The 12,520-nt window shown below is 44.9% G+C and overlaps 2 long non-coding RNA genes across 2 annotated transcripts; both read left to right on the top strand.

Moving 5' to 3' along the window:
• The first annotated feature begins 5,274 nt into the window (after positions 1–5,274).
• LOC124649930 lies at positions 5,275–8,930 on the top strand. Its single transcript, XR_006986835.1, has 3 exons — positions 5,275–5,841; positions 6,603–6,835; positions 7,259–8,930. It is a non-coding gene; the product is annotated as an uncharacterized LOC124649930 (long non-coding RNA).
• Positions 8,931–10,126: 1,196 nt separating this feature from the next.
• On the top strand, positions 10,127–10,711 carry LOC124708983. Its single transcript, XR_007005385.1, has 2 exons — positions 10,127–10,339; positions 10,413–10,711. It is a non-coding gene; the product is annotated as an uncharacterized LOC124708983 (long non-coding RNA).
• Positions 10,712–12,520: the final 1,809 nt, after the last annotated feature.

Genomic DNA, 12,520 nt, shown 5'->3' with positions numbered 1-12,520 from the left:
TTCTTGCGCTGCCGGTGGTTTGCATGAGAGTGGAAGAACCTAGTGCATGCATCATTCTCAGCCAACCACGTGATCCTAGACCATGCTGCCTTGAAATCGTGCGCTCGCCCCAAAAGCTTGCGCTTGAGGAGCTTCCTAAAGCCCCTCCCCTCCACCAAGAGGATCATCGACTCCATTGCACGTCCAACCGTAGGATGAGCTCATTGGCTAGTAAGATTTGCTTCCTGTTGCTGCCAATGAACCAATCATTCTACTTTGTAAGCACCTGGCTGTGGCAGCTAGCTTGGCGGCCAAGCGTTTTAAAGGGTTAGCAATGGCCGGCCCAACATTCCACGCCGAGCATGACTCCTTTGCAGTAGTGTGTCACACAAAAAAAGGTTATTTTTTATAAAAAAAATAGTTTGTGCTAAGTTTTCGCAAAAGGTTATTTTATTATTTCCACGGTGATGAAGCACCCAAATAAGAAGGAAGAAAAGAAGAACAAAAACTTTGAAGGGCCGCACCCCGCATGCAGAGCCGAGAACCGCATCATTGTGTTTGGGGCGACCGTGTTAGCCTTCTCTCCAGCTTGTTTATCATTCTTTGTCTCTCCCTAAGTTGCACTGCCAACGATGCGGCAGTTCAGAGAGAGAAAGAGTGAGCACCCCAAAGGCACTTTGCACACGCATGGAGGGAGAGGGAGACCAGTGACTAGACACACGATCATGGTCCTCAGAGCAAGTACAATAGAGTCCAGTCAGCTGACTATAAGATATTAAATAATATATTTTAGATGAGTTGGAGGAGAGAGAAAAGGAGAGAGAAGGGAGGTTAGGCTTACTTGTCGATAAGTCAGCTACTGACGCGTCTTCCTAGGCACGCTCGTGAGAGTGAAAGGTGGACCATATATTAGTAAAGTACTACATTCTTATAGCCAACTATTGTACATGTTAGCTATATGATGACTACAAATGATATAACATCTTGTTATAGCCAACAGTTGGCTATACTATTGGAATTGCTCTCAGTAAGCCTAGACCGATGTTTTCACTAGCATAAAAGTGATGGGCCGACTCCGTTGAGTAGCATGGGGCCCAGATGCAAGTGAGGTATCGACAGGCATGATCGCTTCCTCGGGGCCGGCAAGCGTGCCGTGGGCCTGGGTACCTGGCCGGGGGACATTCCTTCCCTGGGGCTCGCGCATACTGTTTCCCGCTCACCGCTACCGTTCCAGTCTTTTCATGCATATAATTTGTTGTTCCTCGAGCCTACCTAGCCACTCGTGTTGTGCAGAATATTCGAGCACTCCTCCTGCAAATTGCATTTTGTTTTCGTGTATACTAGTACACATGCCCGTGCTTCGCACCGGGAGAGAAAACTAATAGAATAATAATTTTGAAGGTTATTAATAGAAAAAAAATTAATGTATATAACAGGTGGCATCTGAGAGATGCTATATATGTACGCTTTTCATTGTTCAATATCGGACAGAAAAATATTCGTGTGCACAGAACTTCCATGGGGATATAATCAAGATGCTAAATTGGTATTAGATCGATTGCAATGTAAGATTGGCCAATTTATCTAGTGGAAAGTAGGGTTATTTTCTAGATAGTGGAAAATTAAGTTGTGACATATCAAATGGCCAAGTAAAAAAAGTATCCAAAATAGCAATAATGTTATGCATATCTTAATGGAGTGGAATATGACTGATCACGAATAGCCAGAGCCATCATACATTTTGTTCTCTCTGTTACTTCAAAGAGCCAAAGCCCCTCCACTCGATTATAGAAATTATAAAAAGCAAGCCTAATCTGCGTTGTTGGTGTAATTGAAAGAGCTCAAATTCAATGCACTAACGATTCAAGATTTTTCTGACAATTGCATACTGATGGAGTTTCCGTTGCACAAGTAATACAAATAATCAGAAAATTGCACGCGCATCTCGTAGTCCACAATCGCAATCCTCCTTCCCCGCTCGCTTCAAGCTCTAAGAACAACACAAATCGATCAGTCCATCAAATCATCTAATCCCCTCCGATCAGTTGAAATGGAAAAATCAGGCGAGGAGCAGCCCGGAGCTGCATCGACACCAGTCCGCGATGGGCCGTGGTCGCTGACCGCACCCATGCTGCGCGACTTCAGAGGCAGCGAGGGGCTGGGGCCACTGAGCACAGCCACGCTGCACGACTTCTAGGATGCGCAGAAGAATCCGTCGGCGTGGATCCTTTCTTGGTTCGCCTCCCAGAGGACTCGCCCGAAGTGGCTTAGCATGGTGATGTCCGCCAGGCTTAGCAGCAGAGCGTGATCAAAAAGATCCTTGTGGCCTTGTTGCTCATGAGGACGCCCTCCACCGCGGTGCGGCGCGATGGCGAAGGGGAGGAGGCGGTGTGCACATCATGTCCTTCGCCAGCTGAAGAGGAGTTGAAGCCATCGCCTTGGCCTCGAAACAGCCGGCGCATCGTGGGGGGCTTGTTTCCTCTCGGCACCAGCGCCGGCCTCGCGTCGACCTCCTTGTTGAGTGGGGTATCCTCGCAGCGAAGCCCCCTAGGAGTGGCGACCTCGCCCCCAACTTTGCGGGAGGATCTGAGCGGGGATCGGCGAAAGGCCACCCGCAGTCCCGGATGCTCAACCTCACCGCCTCCCCGGATACACCCTGCCCGCCATGGACTTCGACCTGGTGCACAGACACCAGTCACCACCATGCCGGACATGGCTTATTGCTAACACATCCACCCAAGCGGTGTTTGCTGAATCGTAGGCAGCATAACCAACAGGCGAGACGCGCAAAGGACATCGATGCCCAGGCGCGGAGGTGCAGCTGACAATGCACGCACACATCACGCAGCAAAATCCTTCCTCATAGATCTATTTTCCTTACCGAATTTTTGTAGCACACATCACACACACATATCAGGAAACAATTCCGGCCGCTAGGTCCAAGAATCGATCCAAAATTCTTTCTGCATCCTCTCCAGATGGAGGCGGTCGTCCTTGCGCACGCAGCTCTCCTCCACGAATCTGAATTGAGTCTGTAAGCCGTGCTGGAATTGAGGTAGTGGAGGAGCGCCTCCACATCCAGGCCCGCCTCGCCGAAGAGCACCCAGGTGGCGTCGTACACATCGAGGCCATGCATCACCTCCTGATGGAGCGCTTTTTCTTCTGGATAGATACGCCGACCAGCGGACACGCGGATTCCGGCGAATTTTGGAACCCCTCCGGCGCCGTCGTCGGGGAGGATGTCGAGCACCACGCCGCGGCGAGGTCGGACTACGCAGGTAGCCCTAGGAACTCTGTGCTAAGACCCGGGCCGAGCCGTCGCACCTGTCTTCGTAGTAAGGGAACGCCGGCCGCCACGCGCTCCACGGCCGGGAGCACCGTGCAGCTCGACGCGGATTGAGGGCTTGACCGTGCAAGTTTGGGGGCGAAAGGCTCAATTGTTTTTTTTTTCTTCGATGGATAACGCTTCGGGGGTAATTGGCGGTGGCAGGAGGTGTAATTTGTGCGAAAAACAGGGGCAATTTCTGACGGACCAATAAGAAGCCTTATTTTCTTTATTATTAGGTATAGATACACAATGAGAGAAGAGACGGAACTTCTTGGTTCGCCAAAATGAAAATCTCGAAGGAGAAAAGGCTTATTTTTTTGAATGATCATAATTAACCTGGTGAGCAGCTACTGTTGATTTAACAAGTGTGGCCTGGTGAGCAATGATGAATCATCTAAAAAATAGGTTTTGACCACCATCATTCCGGATGCTCTCGAATTATGGTGCACTTTTCTTAATGAATTATGGGACTATGGTGTACCATGTACTCTCACTGTCTCCATTCATATAGTGTCATCCTTCGACGTGATTTCAGATTGAACGCTAATTTGACTAGTCGTCAATCGAGTGCAGTTGCATGGGCTAGTTTATTTTGTGTAACTAGTATTATTTCTATTAAATAACTACTTTGACCAAACTTGACATTTGAAGTTGAGGTTTAATTTGTTATCTTAGTTTGCTTATGCATGTTCAAAGAATTACGTTACTAAATGCTAGCGAGTGACCTGCCCATTTGCCTGGCTAGATCTTCATATGGTATTTTCAGGCCATGTCGCTTGTTCCCGGCAAGAAAAATCCCTACCATTTATTCACTCTCGTACGTAAATTTCAACTTAATATGATGCTACATGAATTGTTTTACTAACAAATTGAATGGTTTTTAGTTTTTGACGTGTCACAAATTATGCTCGGGAGGCACTTGGCCCGCCAAGTAATATCATAGAGTTATGTACTAATTAATCTAGTGTGTAGTTTTCAGTATTATACATTTCACCATCCTCCAGTGTATATCGTTTAGTAACTAATATTTTGAGGAGCTCTTTTACGGTGATTGGCACGGAACTTAGGTTCCGTCTAATCATATTTAGGTTCCGTCTAATCTAATTTTTCGTGACCGTTGATTAAATCGATGATAAATTTTACCCTATATAAAAGATAAACAGTTTCACGCTCCACCAACGTTTTGGGCACTGTAGATTGCTATTTATCCACTCTTTACTTTTGTGCGTTGCGTGACACGTATCAAAAAATAAATCGTTCCGTCATTCTCTCTATTAGTAGTTGTGCAACTCCTTTTTTTTCCTGAAACGACGGGCAACCGGTTACCGGCTAGGCTTCTGGTTAAATCGGTCAAAGCGGTGGTCAAAAGCGTGACCATGATCCCCACCATCGAACAAATCTAGGGGTCGCTTTGCCCCCCATCTCTTTCTTCTTCCCTAGAACCGACGCCCTTTTCTCCCTTTCGGAATATGGTGCCACCTACCGAGGTTGGGCTCTCCTCTCCTTCCCGAGCTAGGCAGATGGTGGCGTGGTGACGACCTCCGAGCCCTCCTCTGCCGCGTCCTCGCGAATTTAGGTGGAGGAGATGGAGCGGTCGCCGTGCCTCGCCGCCGTCGTCCCTGCCTCCTCCCGGCGTACGTGCACCTCGGTCCCTTCGATGAGGTCCTGGTAGCCGTTTCGGATCTCTCCGCGCCGCCGGCAAGCTCTCCCTCATGGAGGTCGCCGTCCGGAGATGTCCCGCTCCGGCCTCCGCGTAGACTCGGCCACGTGCAACGCCTGGCCTTCGGCACTGTCCGGTAGATGAAAACAGCGGCGGGCCAGATAAGGAGGTCCGGCCTCATCTTCTCGGTTGGCAACGGTCAGTAAGCTTCATCTTTCTCTTGCCTCCTTTTCATCCATGCACCTCTCCTCCCTGTACGTAGATAAGAAAAAAAAAGGAGCAGCATTAGTTGGGGCGTGTATGAGGAGCAGCGACGGTGGGAAAAAAAATAATGTGAACGTGCGTGTTCATCATCCAATGGAGAGATAGGGGCTTGCTTCCATTTTTATATGAGATGGAGCAGGTCGCTGCAGATGTCGTGTGAGGGCCCGTTGAAGCTAACTCCTGGCTGGTTGTGGACTGGTGGTGTTGTGATATGTAGACAAAGCATCTTTGGTTGCATAAAACGAATTTAGCGTGTCTTAACTGAAACTTGGTGGTTCCCTTAGCTATAAGATCTGGAGTTGATCAGATGGATCTTGCTCAAACCAAATATGTCTGTAGCTTTCAGATTGGGAGCTGTTGTCTTCAGAAATTTATATCTTTAAGATGTTTCCATGATTTGAGGCTATACCACACAGCCTTTATATAGATTTTTTTTTACAGAGGATGGACCTTTTAAGTGAGACCAATTTTTTTCCCAGATTATATGGAGCCTGATGGGTAGTAAACATGTGTATTTCATTGTTTATTTTCAGATATCTCTTCTCCCATTTGCTTTGATAGCAGAACAATTCCAAGCCCAATAGGTGCTAATACATTGTTCAATATTCAGGTAATCGATTGCTTCAGTGGTCTTTATGTATTTTAATAGTTGGAGACTCGGGCAACAGTTTACGATCTTTTTACAATCAATCATTTCTTCCAATTTTGGTTGTTAAAAAAGTAGTATTTTTTGTATGACATCTCTCATCTGTGATGCCGCTATTGAGGACTGCTGGACCCCCTTCTAGGCTGACCACAATGCAACATGAAGATCCCGTTTCAGACCAAAAATCAATTGTTGCCAGTTGATGCTGATCAATGTCAAGAATTTGGATCATGTGCAAATTTTTAGTTATTGTCCTTCAGGAGCACGGGAAATATTACGTTTCTTGACAAGTTCATTAATATTAAGGTTTGTTGGAGAACTTCACACCGTTTGCACCAACTGAGTGTCTGCCCCAGTATTTTTCTTAGTCCACGTTGAATTTGGTAGATTGGAGTTCAATAGGTCCACTTTTCCCCATATGTGCCAAAACCACATTAATTTGTAGTAAGAAGTATGATGTTTTGCTGTGGGCTATCACCTAGCTTCACAATTTGCTTCTAAAAATATACTGTACTATGTCACCATATCAGATCCCCAGTGTTCCGGACCAAAACACACGAAAGCTTTAAGAATAGCGAATCTCTGTTTCACTAGATGTAATGTCTCAGTCTTTTTGTTCTTGGATCAGTTCTATATGGTCTCTCCTTTGTTTAGAGTTTGTCTGTTTGGGTTATTTAGCAGTTGCTTTTTGTTGTTCTAATAAGGGTTTATTCCTTTTGATGTAGGCTGCTGGACTATGCTGCTGTTTCCATGAGTGATCGGCGTGCCATCGGTCATCGCGGCGTCACTCTTTCTGCTCCATGACATTTGCCTTCGCTTTGGCGGCGCATGAGGGTTGGGCGAATTCGTGTTCCGGTGATTCCACACCAGCTGTTGTTGATCCCTTTTTCGTGCCATCTGTTGATCATGTTGGGGAGTCTTCTGCTGTTAATTCTTTGACAGATACTGATGCTCGAAGGTACGCTTCGCCAGTGATATTACCTATTTTGTTCATTCCAATGAAGTCCATGATTTTTTTTATCTGACCTGCAACATCTTAATTATGCACTACACTTTTGGTGGCGATGTTACTCCTCGAATTTCTCTAATTACTCTCTTAGAAGATGGTTGGAATTGTATTCTCAATTTTGGTCAGCACTCCCAAATTTTTATTTTCGTTTTGGGTGATAGAATTAATAAACTTTCAGATTCATGCAGTAAACTATTCTTGGGTTTTACTTAAAATTTACCTATTATTTTATTTAAAAGTATGAGATTGCATGTCAAACATGCTAGGTCAATTGATTTGTATTTATTCTTCATCTCTCTGGCTCTGATTTCTCATATGTAGCAATAATTTTTTTGTTTGATATATAAGCCAAGGCATGCTCTTGCTTTCCAGGTTTCCAATGTATTATCCAACCAACATCAGATACTTTGCGGGGCTCCAAGAGGGGATTCCCGTCCTGCACTACAATTGTTTATCGCATATAGCAAACATAATCTATGCTTGCCGGTGAATCCAGATAGCTCTACTTTTCCATATTATTTTTACACTCCAAAATTATTTGGTTATTTGAACTACGGATTTGAAGGGAAATTTTTTGTAGCAACTTCATTTAATTCAAATAAAGAGCTTATCAAAACAAGAAGTTAAATCACACAAGCTTAACCTTAACTCTTGAAAGTAGCATCTCTCTTGAGACGTATGAAGAAAAGGGCTTAAAGATGCTTGCAATTGTTATCTTGGATACGTGGATCTGGTCTTTATGACATTGTATTTTGTAATTTGCATCTCCAATTTATAATATTTCTGTTTTAATTTTCAGATCTTCGCAAACAAGAGGTATACATGTGAGTTTTGCTTTATCCTCAACAGACTAGCAACATCGCTGTTTGGCAACATGACGCTACTGGCTAATTTGAAATATAGCTTCACAATTTAGACAAATAGAAGCAAAAGGTATGTTGCAGACTTGCAGTATCAGATATTACGTGGATGACATATCTTTGGTTGCATAAGAGAATTTTTTGTGTCCTAGCTGAAACCAGATGGTTTCCCTTAGCTATAACATCTACAGTTTGTGCAGGCATAATCAGGTGAATTTTAGTGAAGCCAATCATATTTGAAGTTTTCAGATTGGTACCTACTGTCTTCAAGGATTACATTATCTCTTTCTACATTTTGCTGCTTCCCTTTGCTTTCGTAGCACAAGGATTCCTTAGTAAAGTAAAACAAATCCAAGCCCTACGGGTGCTAATACACTGTTCAAAATACAAGTTACCAACTGCTGCAAGAAAACAATAACTTTATGTCGACTCCAACTTACATGATATATTCCATGACACTACTCTGTTGAAAATATACGAGATCCCATTATGTCCTTATCTGATCAGATTAGTGATTAAAGCATTTTTTCTTTTTATAAACTATGTAGTTTTTTCTGCTTTTCTTTATTTGATCCGCATGTTTAGCTCTTTGCATAATTGTGCATGAAACATTAAATGATTGTCGAAAAGTATTGATTATTGGATATGTTTCTGTGATGTTGAGGAGTTGGTCTAAGGCCTTGGCATTTCATTTGTGCTGCTTATTTGGTAAATGATGTAATAGCCCTAAAAGACTTGATTACGACGATTAGTGCTTTTCAATATCTCTTCTCCACCAGGAGCATGGGAGTTAATTGGTTATCTCCAGATGTGTTAGTTCGCATACGTACTCATCCTTTCTTCCTGCATATTATGTGGACATACCCTGTCTACTCTATTGATTAATGTAACTCTTCATTCATTTGTTTTCCAGGTTTTACTCTTTACACAAAAAACATCCCTGCTCATTCTACTACTGCATGCTGCTGTCGTGTGCTGGTGTTTCTCATAGCAATAAGTTACACGTTATTATCTCTGGAGTACAACTATGATTTAGATGGCGTTACTGCTACGATATGTATGATTTCTGTTACCTGCTAATTCTCTGCAAAGGCATATTCAATAGTTTCTTTTTTTGTGCTCTGCGTTGCTCTGTATAGAAGCCTATCACTTATCTCATTTATCTTTGTAAAGAAAATTATCGTTGTAACAAGCTCACTTAGTAACATGCCATGGTCTATCTGTATTTCCTTTTTTTTTTTTTGCTTTGCCTTTCAATTTTCTACCTTATTCATATGAGCACACAAAACAAAACTCAGTAACATAAAATTCAGAACATGCCAGTTACTTTTTTCAACTCAACAAGAAGAATTTAGAGCTGATCGACACAATCAGCTATCACATGCAAAGGAAATTTCGCATTTAGGGACTCAGGAAAGAGAACCATACCAGCTGGTAGCAGATCAGCTCGATTCCCCATCTCCAGCTCCTTTTCTTTGGGAACTCACTGCTTGGCAGCAAACCATTCTACCGGAGCTGCCACTCTCACTTCTGCCACTACCTTTGCCTTTGCCTTGCGGATGGCGCGATGGAGTACCTCCTCCTCTTACCTTGACCTATGCCGCCGCTCGCCTTCCGGGGTGGCTCCTCCGCTGGCTCCGCCGGCTGCCACCGCGCACGACCACGATCGCCGCCTACCCCATCTCAGGCGGTCTGGGCAGGGATTCTTCTTCCCCCGCGAAATCCCAGGTCTTGGTCTGCCTCAGGGTCGTAGCACTACAGATGGAGATTGAGCGAAGCTCTCTTGCCCTTCTCTCCCATTTGCTTCCGGTTGACTATTTCTCTCGGCTCCCTTCTTGCTTTGGTTGCTGATGCCGACCACTTGCTCTCTTTTTTTATTCCGTCTCGGCTATTCACAATTAAAGAAAAGAAATCTCTAGGAGAGAAAAAACATGAGGCGGTTAGAATTAGTTTTTTTTAGACAAGGCTGTCAGAATTAGGGGCACGCACATGGGCAAAAATCCGTGTGATGGTTTATCTAACGTTCTCTCGCATAAGTGAATATAATTAGCTCAGTTAGCTAGCGTTGCCAATTCACCTTTGTAGCATATTCAAAAAGCATAGTATTAGAAACACTAACTATGTATATGCAAATGGATAGCACCACGGGCGCGGCGTGCCGCCGCGCCTATGCTTCCTAGTTTTATGTAACTTCTATAATGCTACAACAGTTCTAAATGGACGTTTTAGAAATTAACTTATCAAATCAGAATCAAAGAAAAACCAAAAGCTCATCAACCAAATCAGAATAAACTCCTCTATACACGACTCGTCCAGGCCTTCTTTACACCAGCGCCCGACGCCGGCGCCGGCGCCGCCGCCCCTCCCCACCAGATCCCGTCCTCTCTGTCGCAGCTACCGCCCCTCCCTCCATCGAAGGGATCGAGTGGAGAGTCACGGCCCCGTCCTTTCTGTCGCAGCTCCCTCCCCTCCATCACGGGGATCGCCGGCAGAATCACTGACCCGCCCCCATGGTGGTGGGAACCAGGGACTCGTCAGATTCCAGCAGCAGCTGGCGGTCGTGAGGGCCGGTGCTCGGATGCCCCATCATCAGGTTTGACTCAGCTCCCACCTGAAACCGTACTATTCATGCTAGTAGTTTGACCTGCTTGTTGCTGTTTTTGGAGAGCCAGTTTGGATTCGATGGTCATGCAAGCCCGCAGCATTACGCTGCTATGGCGCATGGGGTTGATTCCTACGACTTGGCGGCTCGTCATCCGGTACAAGGTGGATCTACTCAGTAGATGTTGTTTCATTAAGCAAGATGACACTCACGATCTCAACTCAAGAAGCTGCGGATAGTGATGCTTATTGCTTTCTTCATTTTTTCTTAATTTTTTTCTTCCCCTATATAAGGTGGGTCTTGATGTTGTACAAATGAAATTAATATACAGTGTGTGAATATAAACTTGGCATTTGCAGTGTTGTTCTCCTACTTGTGACATTTGGTTTCAGCAACTAAAACACGAACAGATCATCCAGGTTTGAGAACAAGCCAAATGAACGGGACTTATAATACTATGTGATAATAACTGAACTTTCAGGTCGTCAGAACGAATATCAGTTCCCAACATCGTGGAAATACCATGTTACATGAGCTTCTTTTAGATAGAAGCATTCTGGACCAAGCCATGTAAGAGGATTAGAAAGATCAAAGAAATAGCATATCCTCAAAGGCTGCCTTGTAAGGTGCAAAATCTGGGACAGTGAGTCTTGATGAGTATCCAATCTAGCTGTGTTATGCTTACTCTTGTTCAAATCCCGTCTGGCAAAGGAATTTTTGTCATGCAAGAAGCCTGATGGATCTACTCGTTAATGAAACCTGATGGTTTTACTCATAGAAGAAGCCTGATTTTCTTTGCTTTAGTACTTGGTCGTGTTACAAACTAGGCATCTTATACATGCATACCAGCACTTCCAAATCACCAGAAAACATGAATAATACAACCTATCTTCATCCAAGCCCTTCTGGCCAACATCAAGGTAGCCCAAAGTGCCAACAATACCATTCCACAAAACGTCGTATGGTTCGAACGTATCCTGGCCAAAAGCATAGAAAGGTATTAAGATTATATAAAAATAAGCATTTACAATGCAAGGTACGGTATATAAGTTGCCAGAAACAATTTAAGGAATCATACTTGCCTGTACTGCTTGGCCCGTGACAAATGTGGCAATGGATGCAGCAACAAAAATCAGGGTGGCGCATGCCCAGAATGGCCTATGCCTATTAAAAAAGTTGAGATGAGAAGTTGAGAACTAGCAGGCATATAATCGATGTCTACAATTCCAAAGTAACTAGACTCACAACAAATCAGTGCCTCTGTAAAATCTAAAAAACTAAACAGCTATCTGAATTAGTGTTGAACCATCTTGGAGTAGTATGAAGCTACCAAAAGGTACACCCGCCTTATTAAAAGTGCAAGCTTAGCGATCTGTATGATCTTGCTACATGGAAAATGCAGTACTAGATCATTAGTGTGCAGTACAAATTCAGAGATTCATATGATTTGTGACGACAAGACAAACTCCGGACATGGGGGAAATAAACAGAGTGAGCGGCGAACTGTTCGGTACAACCTAAGGAGCTATTCAGGTTTGGGTATGTTGTATGCAGCGGCAGTTTCAGTGGCCGACAGAAAAAGCAGCCTAGCCAAAATCCTGTAAAATCATTAGCATGCCAATGGCGAGTGGTGAATTATTCCGTTTGTTTGCATTTTGAGAAGTAGTATCTCACAGACCACGATTTCAAGCTTTCTGGTGCCATCACTTGATGCAAACAAATGGATGGCAAAGGTTTTTGAGCAGCTCCTCAATGCGTAACTAAATTGACAAAGTGCACACTGAAAACAACTTGTCAGAGCAATGACTAATTTGGGAATTGGAATCAAGAAAAGAGGAAAGAGCTAGAGGAGCAGGACAACCGCTTCTCTTCTCAAACGTCGCCGCGTCTGCTCCTCCCCTCCTCAGCCGCCCCGACAAGCAGCGCTTCCCGCCGTCCCCTCCCCTTCGTCGCCTTCACCTCCCTCCATCGCGGGGATCTCCGGGACAGGCCGGTCCCTTCGCCTTCCCCTCCCGTCCGTCGGATGGCCGCCGTCTCCTCCCCTCCCTCGCGGGGATCGCCGGGGCAGGCCCGTCCGTCCCCTTCCCCTTCCATCCATTAGATGGTCGGGAGAGACCCGACGCCGCCGTCCCCTCGCTGTCCCCTCCGTCGCGGGAATCGCCGGGAGAGACC

This window comes from Lolium rigidum, chromosome 4, assembly GCF_022539505.1.
Source record: "Lolium rigidum isolate FL_2022 chromosome 4, APGP_CSIRO_Lrig_0.1, whole genome shotgun sequence".
In the NCBI taxonomy this organism is placed as follows: domain Eukaryota; kingdom Viridiplantae; phylum Streptophyta; class Magnoliopsida; order Poales; family Poaceae; genus Lolium; species Lolium rigidum.
Note: the sequence above shows the minus strand (reverse complement) of the source record. Positions and strands in the feature narration are given on the sequence as shown.